This window comes from Suricata suricatta, chromosome 4 (genome assembly GCF_006229205.1).
Source record: "Suricata suricatta isolate VVHF042 chromosome 4, meerkat_22Aug2017_6uvM2_HiC, whole genome shotgun sequence".
In the NCBI taxonomy this organism is placed as follows: domain Eukaryota; kingdom Metazoa; phylum Chordata; class Mammalia; order Carnivora; family Herpestidae; genus Suricata; species Suricata suricatta.
The window spans coordinates 135,027,201-135,049,091 of NC_043703.1; the positions used below are offsets into that span (position 1 = coordinate 135,027,201).

General features: G+C 45.2%; 2 long non-coding RNA genes across 2 annotated transcripts in view; one reads left to right on the forward strand and one right to left on the reverse strand.

The window, feature by feature from the left end:
• The window catches only part of LOC115289116, a 16,952-nt gene extending 5,034 nt beyond the window's left edge, over positions 1–11,918 (reverse strand). Inside the window, exon 1 of the long non-coding RNA XR_003907390.1 lies at positions 11,875–11,918. This is a non-coding gene — a long non-coding RNA (uncharacterized LOC115289116). The remainder of the gene's footprint in view (positions 1–11,874) is intronic.
• Positions 11,919–11,983: 65 nt separating this feature from the next.
• On the forward strand, positions 11,984–16,331 carry LOC115289232. The gene is made up of 3 exons (XR_003907492.1): positions 11,984–12,050; positions 14,434–14,753; positions 16,152–16,331. It is a non-coding gene; the product is annotated as an uncharacterized LOC115289232 (long non-coding RNA).
• Positions 16,332–21,891: the final 5,560 nt, after the last annotated feature.

Sequence of the window (21,891 nt, forward strand, 5' to 3'; positions counted from 1 at the left end):
TTCCTATCCTGTACCATATACCAAGATTAATTCAAGATGTGTCATAGACCTAAATGTAAAAAAGAGCTAAAACTATAAACCTTGTGGGCAGGGGTGCCTGGGTGGCTCACTTGGTAAAGTGTCCACCTCTTCAACTTAGGTCATGATCTCACAGTTCATGGGATCAAGTCCCACAAAGGCCCCATGCTGATGGTGTGAGGCCTGCTTGGGATTCTCTCTCTCCCCCGTCTCTGCCCTTCCCCTGCTCACACACTCTCTGTCTCTCTCAAAATAAATAAACTTAAGGGGGGAAAAAAACCTTGTATACAAAATCATAGGAGAAAAATCTTTGTGACCTTGGTTTAGGTAAAGATTTCTTAGATACAACACCAAAAGCAGGATCTACAAAAGAACAAACTCATAAATTGGACTTCATCGAAATTAAGAACTTTTGCTCTTAGAAAGAATGAAAAGACAAGCCATGGACTAGGAGAAAATATTTGCAATGTATGTATCTGATAAAGGGCTTGTATTTAGAAAATATAAACAACCTTCGAAATTCAAATATAAGAAAACAACCCAATTAAAACTTGTCAAAACGGTTAGAATAGACATTTCACCAAAGAAGATCTATGAATGATCAATAAGCACATGCATAGATGCTTAACATCATTAGTCTTTGGGGAAATGGAAATTAAAACTACAGTGAGATACCACTCCATACCTATTAGAATGGCTAAAAGTAAGAAGACTGACCATATTCAATGTTGGTGAGGATGTGGAGGAACTGGAACTCTCATGTACTTCTGGTGGGAATGTAAAATGGTACAACACATTGCAAAAACTATTTGGCAATTTCCTAAAAGTTAAACCATACACCTGCCATATAATCCAGCCATGTCTACACAATGACTTATACACAAATGTTCATAGCAGCTTTACTTATAATAGCACACAATTGGAAACAGCCACATGTCCATCAACAAGCAAGTGAAAAAACAAATGGTGGTACATTCTTACGTAGAGTGTCACTTCTGCCGTGCCATAAGCCTGCCCAGATTCAGGGGAAGGGGACACAGACCCCACCTCTCACTAGCAGGAGTATCAGAGTCACAATGTAAGAAGGACATGTATCATGAGAGATATTGTTGAATGTGTCACAGAGTCTGATGTGTGTCCCCTCGGAAATGCTAACTCTTTTTAAAGACCTATGCCACATGTCAAACTGCAAACACAAAGAATCATTGTCCCATAGCTTGGCACAGTGCTCATGTTTGCTGAAAGCCCATTAACTAGAACAGTTCTGCCTCTGCTTAATGAAAGCTCATTTCTGAGAGGCAACAGTGTATTTTATCATAAACTAAGTGCTCTTTTTCCTGAGCTCAAAGAAATACAGTACAGGGTTGTGGCTTGAGGGTCAGATGTGAACACTGTAGTTAGCTTCGGTCAACACTGATGCCTACTCTTTTTGGTGGAGTATTTCTGATTGCCAATCATGTCTGTGCACAGACACAGATACTGCACAAAGGACTCCAGAAACTGGACCCAACGGCTGTTAAACTAGCTCCTCAATCGGAAAATGGTAGAGAAAAAGAAATAAATGTAACCTTCCTTTTCAATAGGAACTGGTGACCAAATGACCTCAGATGATGAGTAACAATCTCTATTTCACCAAACAATATCTGCCAATAATGTAGTAGGATTGATAGATTTAACAAGTCAACATTCTGCAACACCCCCAACTGAGGCAAAAGTTATCAATGGCGCTAGAAGCATTAGGTGTATGGCTGATGGGAGGCTGTTCATAGAAAGCCAAAGTGATGCCGTACAGGTGACGTCCTAGCTGCAAGGGCAGCAACGTAACCCTCCCATCGGGGGGTCAGCAAGTTATCACCCTCACTCAGTGGTTGATCTTTGCATCACCGATGGTAGGTCAATCAGAAGGCACCTGTTTCCTGATGTGAGACAGAGGTGAAGTAAACATCATCTATGATGTATAGCCAATCTTGACTCCATCAAACTTCCATTTTTCATTGATAAACAATATGGAAAACCGGGGAACAAGCTAACAAGTATCCAGAAAAATCCAAAAGATGCCATGGCCCATAGTACATCTGGCTTGGTCTAGTTAATAAGAAAGAAAGAAGATAACAAAAAAGAAAATGTTTTCAGTGTAGAAGAGAAAACTATTATGATAAAACAATTGTAATCGTTATAACTATTATAACACTATTACATATTGATTAAACCAGGTTTTAGGGATGACTGAGGAAATCTGAATATGGGTTGCTATTAATCAAGATAAAATTTTATTTATATGGAAAAGTAGGAATCATTAAATAAAAAACCCAGGTTATAAAATAGCATGTACAGAGGCGCCTGGGTGGCTCAGTCAGTTGAGCGTCCGACTACGGCTCAGGTCATGATCTCACAGTTCGTGGGTTTGAGCCCTACATCGGGCTCTGTGTTGGCAGCCTGCCTTCAGATTCTGTGTCTCCCTCTCTCTCTGCCCCTCCCCTGGTCATGATCTGTCTCTCTCTGTCTCTCAAAAATAAATAAATGTTAAAAAATTAAAATAAAATAAAATAGCATGTACAATATGATCTGATTTTTGGTACAAAAAATACAGAAATATACACATGCAAATGGACTGTCTGCACTGGGACACTTAGGAGAATAAAGGGGTGCTGTTGCTACTTATGGCAGGACAACTGGGTCTTCCAGGTGAACCAGGAGGCATGGCCATCGACAAGCAGCAGTGTGACAGAACTGCCTGGGGGTGGGGTGCTGATGGAGGAGGCATGTAACGGGAGGACTCCTAGGCCCCATCCTCAGAGATTCTGACTCAGTAGGTCTGGAATGGGCCCCACAACTGGCCTTTCTCCTAAGTGCCCAGGTTATTCCGATGCTGGAACTGGTGAGGGAATGGAGCTTGCCCCACAGCAGTTTCTGTTGACATCACCATGGAGCAGGGATTGGCTGATCTTCCTGGATATGTTTGACTGAATTTTTCTTTCTTTCCCTCTTCCCTCCCCTCCTCCCTCCCTCCCTCCCTTTCTTCTTTCCTTCCTCCTGCCCTCCCTCCCTTCTTTCCTTCCCCCCTCCCTTCATTCCTCCCTTCCTCCTATATTCTTTTTCTTTCTTCCTTTCTTTCTTAGTGACTCAGAAATCCATCAAATGTCCATTAAAGGAGATAGGAAAGCACCGTGGTTAGAACTGATGATAGAACTAGTTTGCTGCCAGCTTTAGCACTTATTAGCTCTATGATATAAAGTATACTTAAAAAAATTTTTTTTAAATGTTTTTTTATTTATTTTTGAGAGACAGTGCGAGCAGAGGAGGGTCAGAGAGAGAGGGAGATACAGAATCTGAAGCAGGCTCCAGGCTCTGAGCTGTCAGCACAGAGCCTGACACAGGGCTCGAAGCCACGAACAGTGAGATCATGACCTGAGCTAAAGTCGAATGATTAACCAACTGAGCCACTCAGGTGCCCAGAGTATACTTCTTAACATCCCTGTTTTCTCATAGGTAAAATAGGAATAGTGATAGGGTTGTTATGAGGATTAAACAAGATAATACAATTATAACACATAGTAAGTCTCAATAAACAGTGGCGATGATCATTATTACTATTATGAACAACAGCAAATGCACTGTGCTAACCCTGAAAGTGCTACATATGTATTGTCTGCCTCTCAGATAGAGAGTGTTTCCTCAAAAGCAAAATGAACACCCTTTCCCTGCCCTTCGTGGTTGATTCATAAATGCTTGGTGAATCGCTCCTTGCCGCACATCTGTTCCCTGACAGCCCCTCAGAAGTCTGTGCAGCAGTTGAGCCTGAGTCTTTGGGGACGGGAGGCCTACCAGCGCATCCGTGTCAGTATTTTGCTCTGAAATCTCGGGCCTGGTTACCGCAGAATGGAAAACTGAGGACAGGGACTAGAAGAAGGCTCTCCAGTCTTTTGAATGCAACTTGTCCTTCCTTTCTGACTACATTTTGTTTCTTCTCCAAGGTAAGTCTGAGGAGGCAGGTTTTCTTGGCCACGTAATTATTGCTGCCTAATAAGAGAAGGCAGTTTTCTTTTTAAAGATTCCTGCTGTTTTCTCAGTGGGTAGACACTTCTGTCTCTGCAGAGGCCAGCTCGTTATTGAACTTCCTGGGTTTGTTTCTTTCATTCTGAGACAGGAAGCAAAAAACATCCATAGGAAACAATTGGTAGTTCTGTCTCCATTTGGACTCACTTGGTGGGGAGAGGGAGGAGGGTTGGTTTTGTTTTTATTTTATTTGTTTTGTTTATTTTGTTTTATTTTATTTTATTTTTGCTTTGTTTTCTTTGTCTTTCATACCCCCATTCTGTAGTGTTATCACCTGCATTTTTCGAGACGCGTCATTTGATACATGTTCTGATAAAAATATTTGAAATAGGAATTTTTCTGAAGACTCCAGGGCTCTGGTTACTGTGTGTACTACCTCCCAAAGGGGTCTGGGCAGCTTTGTTCAAAGACATGTGAGGGATTAGAAAGGGCATCTGAGGTATGTCCTATTTTATACTATGTAAGGTCCAGGGGCAATTTTACCCTGAAGCTAAAGGAAATTAATCTTCAGCACCCCTCACTTGCCAAGGCCTGGCCTCTTCTAAGGCACTAGGAGGGGACCTAGTGGTGTGTTCCTGTGTTTGTATAAATAGCAAAAATAAGATTTTTTTTTGCATTGTTTCTCACTAAAGATGATCTTAGAAATTTGTATAAGCTGTAGGCCCAGCAGATCTGGATCCCTTCTTGACAAAGGCTTCGTCTCTGCCCACGGCTGGTGGATTTCACCTTTATATAACCAGAGAGCAAACAGCTCCAACTCCAGGCCGGGGCATACTGGAATGCCAGGGATCGTGTGGGAACGTGAGGAAAGAGGCGCATTCACCACCCAGGTCACTGCTGGATGCAGAAGACTGCAAGCTGGAAGGAGCAGAAGCGGGGGAATAAACTACAGATCCAGTATCTGGTACAAGGAGTCCCTCTTCGGAGGGGTGGGTAGTGAGTGGCACTAGTCAGTCACCTGCTTCAAAGTCTTCGAGAAACATTCATAACCTACTTTCCTATCTTCCTCAGATAAATATACCATTGCCGGGGCGCTGAGCCGCCCTCACCCCCAAGCCCTGGAGGGGTGTGTCCTAGGGGGAGGGAGTCATCCATCAGTCCGGGCCCCAAGGTGCTCTGCGGAGCGGCCACGTGACTTTGGCAGGCTTTTAATCCCTTGAAGCTTCACTTTGTTCATCTTTTAAAACAAACGTGTTCGATTAGGCAACCTTGCTCTGAAAATGGAATTATTTTATGGTGCAGAGGTTTGCATTTAAATGATTCTGTAGTGATACAAAGGCATTTCCACGGGAAAATCTGATGCACGTGTTGGGAAAGAGATTGACATATGGAGAAAAACCGGACCATATGGGATTAGGAAATTAAAAATTATCTCCTCCTGCTCAGTAAACGTGCCAAATATGAGCCTCTCATCCTAAGAACGGTCTTCCTTTTAGCAAATGAAAAGAAGACATTATGAATGTTTCCAAAATTAAAAGAATATTCATGTCATGTCAAATGTGTGATGTGTGTAGGCAGTGATGTGTCAGATTCTAGGAAGAAAATTTGTATTTCAGACACAGTCCTTGTCAGTTAAGAGACTGTAAGTAAACAAGACTAGCCCAGATGTAACAATTAGCAAACAAAGCTGATAAGAAAGAACCATACCCCGTGATTTACATTGGACTGATTTGATAAATTATGGTACATCCATTCTATGGAATATTACGCAATCATCAAATAAAAGGAGCCACGCATTTATATGCGTTGACTTGGAAAGGTGTAGAAGCCATTTTGTCAAGTGCAAATAAGCAAGTGGCAGAATAACGAGAAGAGCATGATCGCGTTTTTGTCAAAAGCAAAAGCGAGACTCTAAATAGGCATTTCTGTTTGTATAAGCACAGAAGTGTAGAATGATCTACACTGATAAGCTAACATCAGCTCCTTTAAGAGCGTAGGATCGGGCAGAGGAGGTAGAAAGCATTTTTAAAAATCTTTCTGTAATTCAATTTGTTTCCATTGTTTCTGTGGGAGGGTATTATAATTTTTTTAAATGCTTTTGTAAAGCACAAAAATAGCATGACCTCTGTCTCCCAATCTGTGGGTGTAGGTTGGGTCATGTAATGGTTCTGTCTTTCACTCTGCAGTACCCCAGCTGCCCCTGGGTCTCACCCAGGGATTTCCGAGCCAGCCCTCTGCTTAGCATGACATCCAGGCAGGGGTCCTCCCTGAGGGCACAGTGTCTGTGCTCAGGGATCTGCCAGAGCTGCAAGGTGGCAGCAAGCTCCCTCAGATTCCCAAAGCCCCAGCAGCGCCTCGGCTCTTTAGGAAGGAGGAATCCCTTTCCTTCCCCTCCCCAGTCACACTGGCTGGCTGGTCACATGAGTGGGCCCTGCTGGGCACGTGCACAGCAGCATTTCCAGGCTGGTCTCCAAACATGCCCGTACCCCTCAGCCTCCATGGGTATGTCTGCATGTCTACAATGAGTGCAAAGTTGTATGTTGGAGGCAAAAACTCAGCAAAGGGAGATACCTAGGGTCCAAAAAGGCTTGTGGGGAGAGGACATTAGATGTGTGAACCATAATACCAGCAAGACGGAGGAAGCGGAAGGAGAGAAGAGAAAGGCAGCCGGCCTCACGCCATTGACTAGACTGTGGTACGCTCTTGTGCAATAAACACAGACAATCTCACAGCGCACCTGTGTCAGACAAGGCCACTCTGTGACTGTGGTGGCTCCAGACAAAAGCAAGAGCCATCTGTAATGACGTCTGACCATGATCAGAAGTCAGAAATTTCCCAGATCACAAAATGCCCACCAAACTTGCCTCTATCCCTGGGTCCTATGAGTGACTGGTGCTTCTTCATCAGTTACAGCTGTAGGCTTGCTCCCCTGCCGTGCCTTCTAGATAGGAATTCAGGTACCAAGCATAGAATTGCCTCTGCTTCCTGACAACATCCTACCCCGAGCAGAGCCCCACTTCCTTGAAGCCTCCCCAGAATCACAAACACGATCCCAAATTCTGTTGTAAACTCCTTTTTACACCCTCTTACTGAGCTCGCTGTCTCCTCCATTGCAGCACGTCCCTGAAGCCCAGCTGACTGTAGGTGCGTCCTGGTGGATCACGTTGGAGGGCACAGGCAAAGGGCAGGCTCCCAGGTGGAGCTGTCGGTGCCATTGAAGGCAGAGGCCTAGGCATTTTCACCTTACCATTTACTTTCCCAGTTGTGAGAAGGTCAATTACATAGTTGCACCTTCCGTATTTATTCACTGCCTGAGCCAGCCAGGTGCGTGAGGGCCTTTCTGAGAACCATCTGACTGTGGCAGAGATGTCTCTGGAGAATATTAGAAGGTGAGGAGGTGTCGGTTAGGTGGGGACAGATGAAGAAATGTTTGAATTCCAGAATGTTTTACCAATCTGCATCCTACCCTCATGGGCAACTGGAGTTGAGGGTGTGGACTTCAGGCTCAGTCCTGGCTGATGTGCGACTTAGAAGGTGCATGACTTGGAGTAAGATTCTGAACTTCTCTGAGCTACAGAGCCTAGAAGGGATAAACAAAGAGTTTATCCCTTACCTCACAGGCTTAAATAGAGCGTGTAAATCCCTCGTACGTAGGGTAGTGGGTTACTCCTTACATATGCCATTTTTTTCCTCTCCCCATTAAGTGATGGACAGCCACTGTAGATTCATGAAAGAGGAGTGGCCCCAGGACAATAGGAGCTCTCGGAAGATAGCGCTGATGGTGGCATGCAAGATGATCAGTGGACGGACCCCAGGGATGCCAGGACGCCCCAGCTCGCACGGCGCCTGGAGACCACCCCAGGGATTGCAGCATGTTCTCACAAGCAACACAACTGTCCCGCGAGGACGTGGGCTAAGAAGGAATGGTGGAGGCATGCCACTCAGTGAGTCTTACAGCAAGCCTTACTGGGATAGGATAGAAGGAAGAAATGTTAACTTTAGCGACACTTCTTGAAAGGCAGTCAGACTCTGAGCTGCTTGAGGCAGTAAGAGGATCAGATTCCTTCAGGGTGCAGTGGTCAGCAAAGAGAGGCCCATTTCTTCCTTTCTTTTTTAAAAATAATTATTTTTAATGTTTATTCATTTTTGAGAGGAAGAGACAGAGCACAAGTGGGAGAGGGGCAGAGAGAGAGGGAGAGGCAGAATCCAAAGCAGGCTCCAGGCTCTGAGCGGTCCGCACATGGAGCTAGAGCCCATGAACTGTGAGATTGTGACCTGAGCCGACCAGATGCCCAACCTACTGAGCCACCCAGGCGTCCCAAGAGATGCGCATTTCCACAAATAAGTCCACGGGCCTTAACATCTTCCAGTTGTGCATCGTTGCCATGGCTTAGCAGTGACACAGAGAGTTTGCTTCCAATTGGGAGGATGACACTGCGCCAAAGGTCAAGGTCGGTTGGGCTTTCTCTCACGTATCACTTGTCAGGTGATCAAGGCAGATCACTTCACTTTAGCCCAAGGGCAGATGACTACCAGGAGGAAAAAATGGCTGGCTAATGGCAAGAGCTACATTTTGCAACCACTCTTGCCTCACCAGCCCCACCTCTAGCAGCTCTTAAATTTTATAGCTAATAGTACCCCAGAGAGACTTCAAGCTGGCTCATCCCTCACAGAGCAATGAACTTTGGGATCTGGGATATTTGTGTTAAGTAAGCAAACAAACAAAACCCCAGGTGATTTGTGACTAAGTTAACTGCAGATGGTGTGAGAGCCAATTCAATGTCCTAGCAAGTTGCCCCAGTGATTTGGGTCATTAAAGTCCATCAACATTTATTAGGCGCCTACTTTCTCTAAGGCTGGGCCCCGAGGAAGCTGAAGATGAACAGCCTGATCTCCTCCTTCACAGAGTCTGTTTGGAGTGAGGGAGCTAACAAGTTATCAACGGATGGAATGCAAAGGTGTAGGAAAGGCGCCTAAGCCTCATGCTAACAGGGAGAAGGGGGTGGTTACATTTTAGCAGAAGGATGAAGATTTTAAAAGAAGAAAAGGATTTTGAGGAATTCTTGATCTCGGCCTCAGCTCATCTGCCAACAGTCATAGACATAACGGTCGCCTCCTTGCCCTTCTCCCGGAAGCATGAGGTTGCTGGTCCCCACAAGACTCTACTGTCCTGGGCCTTTGTGCCTCTGGCTTGCACCCTTGACAGATGGAAGGATTCAGGGGAGAGTCCGCTACTGCTCAGCTCTGCCCAGCTCTATTCATCCCTAAGGAGTCTCATCCTCAGGGTGCAGAGGCCTTAGGAATTGGAGACCTATCCTATGGGGCTCTGGGAATCCCAACCCAGACGCTGGAGAATAATGATCCGGAAAAGGCATAATCGTGCTGGATAACTCCATCGGCAGGCTGAAAGAGAGTGGAGGAAACTGGGAAGTATATACCTAGGCCGAAGCAGTCTCTCTGCTTGATATGATGTGGTTACATTTTTCTTTTCCTGTTTTGCGCATGAGTGGAAGACAGATGCTGACTATAAATATAACAAGAGAACAGCACCACAATTTGTATACCAGTGTTGATTCAGTGAGCGAATCTGCTCAGCTTATGAAACTACAAATTGGGATACCGTGTATGTGTGCAAATATGTGTGTGTTCCTGGATTCCCTCATTTTAGTTGCAGTGTCCTCCTCTGTAGAATGGGTATATTCCCAACTGCATAGGGTCGTGAGGATTAAATAGTCTTTTTTTGTGAAAGCCCCTTGTTAACAGTAATATCGATAGTACTCACAAAATCTGAGACACCCTGACATTGGCTACTGTTATTTTTATTTATTTATTTATTTATTTTTACATTTATTTATTACTGAGAGACAGAGCATGAGTGGGGGAGGGGCAGAGAGAGAAGGAGACACAGAATCTGAAGCAGGTTCCAGGCTCTGAGCTGTCAGCACAGAGCCTGACGCAGGGCTCGAACTCACAAACCCTGAGATCATGACCTGAGCTGAAGTCAGATGCTTAACCGACTGAGCCACCCAGGCGCCCCTTTGGCCACTGTTAAGTATACTGGAAAATAAGATAACCCTTGCCAAAGAAGCTCCAAAGCATCCCAAAGCATAGAGTGATTCTACCTCTCATTACATTAGTGTTGTCTGTCAGTCAGCGTGTAGGGACAGTGGTGCTGAATGTCAAAAAGATACAGTTGAATGAGGACCGTATTACTTGCTTGCCCTCCTTTCTGCCGTTTCAAAGGCTCTCGGTGTAAAGAATTTTAGGCAGATGTGTGTATGTACCTGTATATCTTAAATCGACAGTTTAAGATGTTAACATAGTCAAAGTGCCTTGAGGAAAAGAATTTCATTCCATTTTCGGTGTGAAAGTGACATTGGCACTGCATAAGGAACACTCCAGGCAGACAATGGTTTAATCCCTGCAGTACTGGGTGTATATCCTAAACCTTCAAGTGTCTGGAGAAGTGGACTCCTTCTTAAAATGGATCATATCCTGCTCTGCGTGCAGGAACCTGTGTAATTAGGGGGAATCTCCTTCCCTGACTGCAATAATTCAGCCTGGGCTGGGTTTCCATGGATAAAAGAGCAGTCTCCGGATTCTTAGTGGGAGGGAGCCAGTGGCTGAAGGCAACGCTCCTTCCTTGGAGAGGGCACATCTTTTTTGAGAAGTGAGATACTTTTTAGCGGGAAAAAAACCCTGTAGCTCCAAAGTTTTCATTACTGACTCAGTATTCAGTTAGAATTTCTGTGGCAAATGCCAGTGTGGAAAAGATACTCAGTGTCAGGGAAAATCACAGACTGATGAATATAACAGATTATGCATGGGGGTAATATTCAATAAATATTGAGCTTTATTTAAGAAATACCATGTAGTAGCCAAGTGTCTAGGAATGAAGTAATAGGAGATCTGGGGTTTGCTTTAGAATAACCCAGCTGACTGGGGGAGGGGACATGGGGTCCAGAATGAACAGAATTGGCCATGCGTTGATAATTATTGAAACTAGGTGATAGGTCCATGGGGCTTCATTATATTATTTTCTCTAGTTTTATAAACATTTGAAAATCTCTATATAAAAAGCTAACGAAAAAGCCCTCAGGGGCTCTTGGTTGGTCAGTCAGTTAAGCATCTGACTTTGACTCAGGTCATTATCTCACAGTTGGTGACTCTGAACCCCTGCATCCAGCTCTCTGTGTTAGCATGGAGCCTGCTTCAGATCCTCTGTCCTCTGCCCCCACCCCTTCCCCTGCTTGTGCTCTGTTTCTGTCTTTCTCAAAAATAAATAAATAAAACTTAAAACAAAAAAAGCCCCGGGGGCACCTGAGTGGCTCAGTTGGTTGGGCATTCAATTGAGTCGGTTAGGCATGAATTCGATTGATTCATGATCTTCCAGGTTTGTGAGTTTGAGCCCCACACTGTGATCACTGCTGTCAGCCTTCAGCACAGAGCACATTTCCAATCGTCGGTTCTCCTTTCTCTGCCCCTCCCCTTGCTTGCACTCTCTCAAAAATAAATATTTAAAAAAAGAACAAAAAAAAAATCCCTAAGATGTGACTCTCTCTTGTTTGAATGAAAGGTGTTTTTAAAAATTAATCACTCATAGATGTTGCTCACTGAAATATATACTATAGCTAACATTGTTGCTGCTATGTTAGGCATTTACATATTACATATATACCTATAACTTCATATGTATTATGTACATGCAGAATAATATAATTTATGGATATATAATATACGTTTATATGTACGTATATAGTTTAAAAGTACGTATATTAAAGTACTCACACATACATATGTAGTGTGTCAATTCATTTAATTCTTGTTAACAACTCTGTGTGTAAATTCTATGTAAATTACCTGCATTTGCAGATGAGGCAATGGGACACGGAGCTTAGTTCCTAAGGTCAGTAAGTAGGATTCCAACGCATTTAGATTCCGGAACCCATGCTCCTTCTTAAACAGAGCCCTCTACTGCTGTCAGGATCCATGCTTGGATACTATCACACTGTCATCAACAACTTCCCTTCCCACAGGTTTCTATGTTTGTTTTTATTTTTTGAAGTATAAATCTTATAAATTATAATAAATTATAACCTATTTATATTTTTAACATCCAAGTTATTTAGGATATAATGCAACAGTGATTTCAGGAGTAGATTCCTTAATGCCCCTTACCCATTTAGCCCATCCCCCCTCCCACAACTCTCCCAGCAACCCTCTGTTTGTTCTCTATATTTAAGTCTTTTATGTTTTGTCCCCCTCCCTCTTCTTATATTATTTTTGCTTCCCTTCCCTTATGTTCATCTGTTTTGTATCTTAAAGTCCTCATATGAATGAAGTCATATGGTATTTGTCTTTCTCTAATTTTGCTTAGCATAATTCCCTCTAGTTCCATCCATGTAGTTGCAAATGGTAAGATCTCATTTTTTCTGATTGGCGAGTAATACTCCGTTGTATATATATATACCACATCTTTATCCATTCATCCGTTGGTGGACATTTGGGCTTTTCCCATACTTTGGCTATTGTCAATAGCACTGCTACAAACATTGGGGTACCTGTGCCCCTTCAAAATAGCATGCCTGTATCCCTTAGGTAAATACCTAGTAGTGCAATTGCTGGGTCGTAGGGTAGGTAGCTCTAGTTTTAATTTTTTTGAGGAAACTCCATACTATTTTCCAGAGTGGCTGCCCCAGTTTGCATTCCCACCAGCAGTGCAAAAGAGATCCTCTTTCTCCACATCCTCATCAGCATCTGTTGTTGCCTGAGTTAGTGTTAGCCATTCTAACTGGTATGAGGTGGTATCTCATTGTGGATTTGATTTGTATTTCTCTGATGATGAGTGATGTTGAGCATTTTTCCATGTGTCAGTTAGCCATCTGGATGTCTTTGGACAACTCTCTATTTGTGTCTTTTGCCCACTTCTTCACTGGATTATTTGTTTCTTGGATGTTGAGTTTGGTAAGTTCTTTATAGATTTTGGATACTGACCCTTTATCTGATATGTCGTTTGCAATAACTTCTCCATTCCATCAGTTGCCTTTTAGTTTTGCTGATTGTTTCCTTTGCCATACAGAAGCTTTTTATTTTGATGAGGTCCCAATAGTTCATTTTTGCTTTTGTTTCCCTTGCCTCCAGAGACGTGCTGACTAAGAAGTTGCTGCGGCCAAGGTCAAGGACATTTTTGCCTGCTTTCTCCTCTAGGATTTTGATGGCTTCCTGTCTTACATTTATGTCTTTCAACCATTTTGAGGTTTTTTTGTGTATGGTGTGAGAAAGTGGTCCAGGTTCATTTTTCTGCATGTCGCACTCCAGTTTTCCCAGCACCACTTGCTGAAAAGACTTCCATTGGATATTCTTTCCTGCTTTGTCGAAGATTAGTTGGCCTTACATTTGTGGGCCCATTTCTGGGCTCTCTATTTTGTTCCATTGATCTGAGTGCCTGTTTGTGCCAGCACCATACTGTCTTGATGATTACAGCTTTGTAATACAGCTTGAAGTCTGGGATTGTAATGCCTCCAGCTTTGGTTTTCTTTCCCAAGATTGCTTTGGCTATTTGCAGGCTTTTCTGGTTCCATACAAATTTTAGGATTGTTTGTTCTAGCTCTGTGAAGAATGTTGGTGTTATTTTGTTAGGAATTGCTATTTTATTATTTTTATTTTCAAATTGATGTGAGAGTGGTGGGTGGGGAGGAAAGGTTTTTTTTTTAATTTTATTTTTTTATTTTACAAGACTGTTCAGTAATTCTGCTGGAACTGCCTGCCCTCCTTGGCCCCAGGCACGGAGTTGGTGTGACCCAGGAGTGGGGTCGGGTGGCTTAGCTCATTCATAGTCCTCCTTCTCCCTGAGTTCCCTGAACTGCCGGCCACCAGGGAGCCACGCGCTGGCAGCCGCGTGGCGCCACCTGGTGGTCAGAAGCCCTCGGAGTGGTAGTCTCCACGGCACGGGGTGGGGATGGGGGTGCTGTAGGACAGAGTATGTGGCCCGGAGCAACCGGACTGGCACTGCGGCAGGCCCTGGCCTGCCCTCCCGCCGAGTCCAAGCAGAAGCGTGTTCGAGACCTTGCGTGACAAGTCCAGAGCGGATGGACCTTGACCCCTACCTGACGTGTCTTGTCGGGTGGCTGAGCGGGCACAGGAGGGTGAGCGGGGCTCCCTCCAGGGCCCGCCTTCGCAGCCCCAGCCAGGGCTCACCTCCAGAGCCTACTCCACCTTCGAGAAAGTGGGAATTAAGGTGAGAAGGGGGTGCTTTTGCCTAAGGGTTCTTAAAACAAGCTCTTTAACATTTCCAGGTACTTAGAGTTCTTGTATTTATGTACATAGACATAAGTATATTTCTGTGTATCCTCGCCTCTTTCCAAAAAGGGTATCAAAGCTGGAACGGTGTCATATGCTGTTCTTTTCTCCTCGCAACAGTCACCTTAGGCTTATGAAGAACACAAATGTGCTGGCAGCGCGAGCCAAGACCGACTAAACAGTGCTGCCCAGAACGGTTGGAAGGACATCTGGCCACGGCCTTGAGGCCCTCGGGCACACGTTCTGAGGCACCCGAAGGCCTGCAAACAAGGTCTTTTCCTGGAGCTGGAGGAGGGTGGCACAGCTCTAGAGCCAGAAGAGTATTTGGGGGCCCTGGCAGAGGGCACAGTGCTTGGTACAGTGCAGCCCCCCTCCCGGCAGGGGCCCCTCTCCCTGCCAAGAAGCTTGGTGAGGCCCCTGCAACCCACTGCCTGCACAAGGTGAGTCGGCAAGACTTCCTTGGCCACCAACCTGAAGGTAGTTCTCTGTGCACATGCTCTCTTTCCCGGAGTCTGCACCGGAGCTCTTTGCTGGATCCCTCCAGTAAGCGGGGCACAGGACACATGCTGCTCGGCACCTTTGGGTGCATGCAGCAGGTTCTGGACGCCGCCGAGGGAGGGTGGCCCCTCTGAGAGCAAGGCCTCATTCCTCATCCAGAGCTGCCCAAAGTGACGGTGTCGAAGGCCCAAGTCCACGGGGGCTCTGGTCAGGGACTAGACTGGCCTTTACTTTGTGAATACTGTGTTAATGTTCTTACGGCACAGCTCACTATGAAAAGGCAGAATCCTATGTAAAGGGCAAGGCCATTCATTATGTCACTCTATGAGGGAGGAGGGACATTTCTCAAACCCGATTCGGAGATCTGGGGTTTGCTTTGGGGGGGCGGCTGCAGTGTGGGCGCTCCCACTTTATATAGGGGTGGAAGATGACAAGATTGCCAATGAGGGGACTCTTGGGGGCTGGGCTAGAGGATGGTGCCCTCTCTGTAGACATGAGGGATCCGAAGAGGGTACTTGAAGACTTGGGTCCCCTGGGCAGCTGTATGGGTCTCTCAGATAGTGACTGAGCTGGATTAGGGCTTGTGAACCCTGGAGAAACGTGAGCCATGTTGGAGCCATTTCCTGTGCTGGCAGTTCCTGTACTAGGAGCCAAGGGAAAACCAATCGATGAGGAAGGGGGGTGATGTCCACACTTAGACTCTGCCTGTAACAGAAGACTGTGACCCTGGGCACAGGTGCAATGTTGACACGGCAACAAAAGTGAGAGACCCTAAGGATTAATGATAGAGTCAGGGCTCCTTAGTCATTCCTTCCTCTTGGACTTCTCCTTCGGATGCCATTAGTAGCAAGCAGCCCAGCACCCGGGCCGTAGGCCGTGGGCATCCCACTGGAGTGTACTTAGCTCCTTGTTGACTGTTGGCTGTTACTCTGTTGGAAGGAGATGGAGATGGCTAGGTGTTGGCCAGCCCGCACGGCTGGGCATGCCTCAAGCACCCCTTTTCCCTGGAACTAGATCTAGGCTAAAGGCCGGTGAGAAGCCTCTCTGCTCCGCTTTATCTGGCCTTTTTGATGAGAAGGCCCGACTAGAGAGACCCTTCTAGGCCTGGAGTACTGCCATAGGCGAACCACTCCATATCTGCTTTGCCCGGCTTCCCCCCGGATCCTGTTAGCAAGGGCACCTTCCCTTCCCTTGCAGGAGGCAAACTCTGGCCCTTTCGACAAGACCAGAGGCATATGCTTCCAAGAGATAGAGATGCTAACAAGGAGAGTTGAAGAAGCCAAAAGAATGATTGCTCAATTCTCTACCCTTTTCTAAGTTCTAGCTTCCTTCTTTTCTAGGCGGATTAACGGAGTTTCGAGCTGCCCCTTGTGGCCAAAGTGTGCTATGGCTCTGGTCAAACCATCTCTGAAGGGATGCATTGTATGTTAATGTATAGCTAACTGGGGGCCATCATGGAAACAGGCCTGGGAACCAAGAGAGGTTTGGAGGAACTAAGGATGTTTGGTTTAGAATAAAGATAACATGCAAGGACCAGTCTCTGTGTAAATATTTAGAACATGGAAGAGAAGGTATTTATTCTGTGGAAGATAAGAGGGCAAAATTGGGACCAAGGGACAAATTAGGAAGAAGCAAGTTTTTGCCTCAATATTTAAACTAAACCCTTCCTCCACCTCCCACCACGGAGATATTCAAGCAGGTGCGTCTGACCACGTGGCGGTGCTCTGGGAAGGAACATCCTGGCTGCAAAGCTGCCCATTCCTGCCATCCCTTATCACAGGCTTTCCAGAGCAGCCCTAGTTTCAATATTTACCTGTGACTTTACACAGTGACATGTCCCAGAAACACCAGGAGGGCCACATTTAGTCCGCGCCTTCTTGAAGACATCTTGCCTTTGGAAATAGAATAAGGATGTTCTATCCCGACTTGCAGTTTGTGAAACAAAGGCCAGGTGTTAGAGTTTCCTCCAACTCCGAATGTCTGTAACCCCACATTTATCACAGGAGATGAAGTAAGCACTTTAGATCTCCTGGGGACATCGCGGTGGAACGGGAGCTAGAACCAAGGTCTGACTCCTCTTTGGATGTTAGCTGAGACTTTTACAAATTCTTCCTCGAAGCGGGGTGGCTTCCCAGAAGATAAAAGAATCATCTCTTGGTTTGGAATCAGATTTCCCTGTATAGCTCCGCCCGCTCCATTCTGCAGGCCTCCCCCTCATGCTCCCTTCCCTTTACCACATCTCCATAGTGACGGTTTTCATCTATTATTCGGGATGCCCCCGGTACAGTGCGGGATGAGACAGAACTCACTTCAAGGTTGAGCTGGTGTTTTTCCGGAGACAAACTGTCATCTGCGTGTATATCCACCCCTGACAGGGACACACCCTGGTGTAATCTAACGTCCCTGCTCTGGTTGTCTATCTGGAGAGCCTGCTATTGCCTTAGAGGCTGTGTGTCCTTGAGGGCAAGGAACAAGGACTCATTATCTAAATCTCCAGGCAGCTAATAAGGCGTTACACTCTGTGGGCATTTGATAGATATTTGGCATTTGCTTCTCTTCTTCCATGTGGAATCTCAAGATTCCGTCATCCAGGGAGACAGTTTTACCTGTCGCTTCTCTTGCAAGCTCAGCTTCGGGAGATAAGGCTTCAGAAGGGAAGTCTGTCTTCCCACATATGGCTCTGTTTTAAACTTAACGTGTGTATTTGAGTAGCTAGATACCATGGTGATCGGTGCTGTAGGAAGAGAGAGAAAGAACAGGGAGGCGGAACAGAGACAGGGAGCAGACCAAACACCAGAGGGCTGGAAGTAGTGTTTTGTGACACCGATGTTTATTTTGAGCCGGCAGTATTATTTATCACGTCCTCCGTGCACACATCTCTCCCCTGGGAACGTACACGCTGTTAGCTTCCTTAGGCACATACATTCTCTGAGCCTCGAGAGGAGACATGTTGCCTTTGGCATATATACACATCATTGTCACCGCTTCTTATGTTTGTATGTCATTTGACACTGGCCAGTGAGCGTTTGTGCACATTACTTCCCTCATGTGAGCCTGTGTCAGGCCAGACTGGATTCAGCCTATTTTTTTGATGAATTTGAGATTCAGAGAGTACCTTGTCCAAAGGCACATGACAGGTGAGTGGTCAGAGCTAAAGTCTGCTCTTTTCCTAGAGTAAAGCCCCCTTATGTAAGATCGGGCTGTGCAGTGGTGGGAATTCAGGGCAGGCTGGACAGACCTGGTGCATCCAGGGCAGGGTCCAGGTTGGGGTGAGCTGCGTGGGGTGGTTCGAGTCACAGAGAAACAGCTAGAGCTTCTGCACGGAGCCCACATAACGTGGGACATTGGCCGCAGAAGGAATTTTGCTAATTTTATGTCTTGAGACAAAAGGAAGTGTAAGCTGTAAACATACACTGTGTCCAGACTGACAGCCATTGCAGAGAGCTCCCTGCAGCACAAGTGAACTCCGGTGTTTCCGCCTACCTGCTGGGACTACCCCACACCTGGTCCTGGGACTGGTGCTCTGCTGCGGGCATCCTGCCTCGAGGCAGACGGAGCTGAATGAGGCCCAAAATAGAACCCTGGGCGGGGGCGGGCATGCACCAGCCTCGTTTCTAAGTCCCCTTCATGCATGTCTCAATGGTGCTACTACAAGTCCATGACTTTTTGTCACAGGCCTTTGCCTCTGCTGGGCTCGCCACCCAGCGCCCTCTGCTCCCACCCTCTCACCTGGCCAGGAGTTAGTTTCTTTTTCTTTCTTTCTTTCTTTCTTTCTTTCTTTCTTTCTTTCTTTCTTTCTTTCTTTCTTTCCTTCCTTCCTTCCTTCCTTCCTTCCTTCCTTCCTCCTTTCCTTTCCTTTCCTTTCCTTTCCTTTCCTTTCCTTTCCTTTCCTTTCCTTTCCTTTCCTTTCCTTTCCTTTCCTTTCTTTCCTTTCTTTCCTTCTAGAGAAAGAGAGAGAGCAAGTGAGGGAAGGGCAGAGAGAGGGAGGGAGAGAGAGAATCCCAAGCAGGCTCCGTGCTGTCAGCATAGAGCCTGACGCGGGGTCGAATTCATGACCTGTGAGATTGTGACCTGAGCTGAAGTTGGACACTTAACCGGCTGAGCCACACAGGCATCGCATGACCAGTAGCTTCTACTTTGCCGAATCTGACCTACCCTTGGAGGCCCGGGTCAAATGTTTGCCTGGCCCCCCACATCCCCTGTTATTGAGAGTGAGCTCACCCTCTTCTGACTGCTTGTGACATTGCTAGTTTAAGCTAGGGTTAGTGGTGAGGGTCACAGGTCTTTCAGTTCAGAGAGCCCCAGTAAGCCCCCAGAAGTTGGGGTCAGCCAGACTCCCCACCCATTGTAAAGGGGAGTCAGAACTGGCATCCACCCACCCATATGAGCTTTCCCACCCCTCTCCTCCATCAGTCCATAGAAGAGGATTAAAAAGGGAAAGGCTATTCACTCTGTTCCTTGAAGCCAAGGAAGGGGATGGGGATCTAAGAGAATCAGGAAAAAAAAACCCAGAGATGTTTGCAAAGAGTCAGGCATTGTGCTCCCAGATGGTTGTTTGCTTGGCCCAATGACTTGTTGATCTGATCTCACAGTTTAGAGTAGGGGCCAGGGGACTGGAGGGAGAAGATGCTGAGGGATCCTGTGGGGCAGCGAGGGCCGAACCACTGCCTTGAGGAGTGTGGAGGATGGGGCCCTGTAGCCTTGCTCCCTTAAGATAAGGAGACACTTGCGTGTTACCTCTCCTCCTTCCTGCTCAGGCGCGAGGTCCTCTCTCCACTCAGTGAGGTTGCAACTCAGTTCAGTTTAACAAGTGGTCATCAAACACCTACTAGGTGACAGGCACTGTGCTAGGGATGACACAGGAGAGCAAGGCAGAGCTCTCTCATCGGCAAGTGCCATCCTGCAGGGAGATGAACAGGATGGGAACTTCAGTGTAATGTGATGAGCGTGCCCCCCGGAGAACGTCTCCCTGGAGCTCTGGATGGGACCACTTAGTTCCTGGGAAACTTACTCAAAGCCACACTTAATAATAAAAAAAAAATCCATAGACATAAGGAAGAAAACAAATCTCTGAAAAAGGATTAATAAAACCCACAGCCACATTCTTATTATCATACTCAATAGAATCAATAATAATTCTTAATCTCACCTAATACTAGAGTTCAGTTTGCTCTGATTATTTCAAAACTCTCTGTTCACAGTTGCATTTGGTTGTAGGTATCTCAAGTCATTTCTAATCTGTAAGAGAATGTCTTCCTTTTCATTTTTATCCATGTTATTTGTTGGTGAAACTGGGTCATTTGTCCTGTGGAATAACTAGGAAGACTGAGAAATAAGGTTTGAGATGTCTTTGTGGCCCTAGGCTCCATCTCACTAGGGATCTTCAGTTAAAAGACTGGGTTTTAAAGTCACTTGAAATACTTCTCCATGTGATTATGAAAGCCACTTGATACACTGTTAGTTTCATTTGCCTTCGTTTGTGTTTGATGGATAGGCATTGCCTTTTCTAAAGATGATTTGGATTTTAAATACTGCAGAATATCTACGTGAATAAAAGTCAAAGTTATAAAAAATATACAGGCCGAGAAGTTTAGCTTTCATGCTGGCCTCTCCCTCATTCAAACTGCCATCCTTCAGCTTCCTTAGACATCATGGTTTTTCATGAGTTTTGGCTTTATCCCTCCTTGGTTTTTTATATGCACATATACTTGCAATCTTCCTTCCTTCCTAACAAAACAGCACACTTTGCTTGCTCTTTGTATATTTCTGAAGGCCACCCTTATTCCTTTTTACAGTGGAAGGAGCACTTCTTGTATGAACATTCCAGAATGTAGTCAGCGAGTCCCCTGCTGATGGGCATTTGGGTTGTTTTGTGTCTTTGCTATTCCAGATAGCGCGGCAGCGAATAACCTTGAACATACGTCATCTCACAATTTTGGTAGTTATATTTGGGATAGGCTCCTAGAACTGTGATTTCTGGGTGGAAGGGAAAAGGCTCATGCACTTTTGCTGGACATTATAAAACTCTTCCCCACAGGGATTGTCTAATTTTGAATTCCCATCCACAATGCCAGAGACTGGCTGTTTCCCGGGGTACTCATCGATAGAGTACATTGTCAAATGTTTGGACTTTTTCTGGTCTGAAAGATAATGAAAGATAATGAATAGTTTAATTTTACATTTCTTTTGTTATGTGCAGTGGTGAACATATTTTCATTTGCTTTCCATTTTTTGTGAAATGCCTATTCCTATCTTTTGCCCATTTTTCTATTAAGCTATCTGGCTTTTTCTTCTTTGAAGTTATCTGACTGCTAAGGATATTAGCCCCTTTTCTATGATTTATTTTACCAATTACTTCTTCAAGGTTTTCACTTTCATTTTGATTTGCTTAAGATATTTTTATGTTAAAAAAGATGCATTTTTATGTTACCATGGAGTCAAATTTATTCATCTTTCTGGATTTTGCCTCTCCTAGTTTATAAAATATTTCAACCATTTTCCCTATGATTTATATTTCATTTTTACATTTAGATCTTTGACATTTAGAATTATCCTGGTGTTTTGTGTGAGAAATGGATTAAATTTTTATCTCTTTCCTTATGGGTGTCCAACTGTATGATTTGTGAATTATATCTCAATAAAGCTGCTATTAAAAGAATTTTCTACCTATATAAATGTTTGGAAGGCTATATCTTAACACTTAAACCCTGGTTGACTCTGGATAGTGGGATCATGAATGGTTTCTATTTTCTATTTTTTCCCTTATATGAACAGATATGCCCTGTTCCATTCTCCTGCACTCAGGAAGACCTTTTTATGTTATAAGTTTCAGAAGGCTGGAATATGTACTTCTTTTTTTTTTTTAATTTTTTTTAATGTTTTATTTATTTTATTACAGTGAGAGACAGAGCATGAGAGGGGGAGGGTCAGAGAGAGAAGGAGACACAGAACTGGAAGCAGGCTCCAGGCTCTGAGCTAGCCGCCAGCACAGAGCCCGACACGGGGCTCGAACCCACAAACGTGAAATCTGGCCTGAGCTGAAGTCGGAGGCTTAACCGACTGAGCCATCCAGGTGCCCCT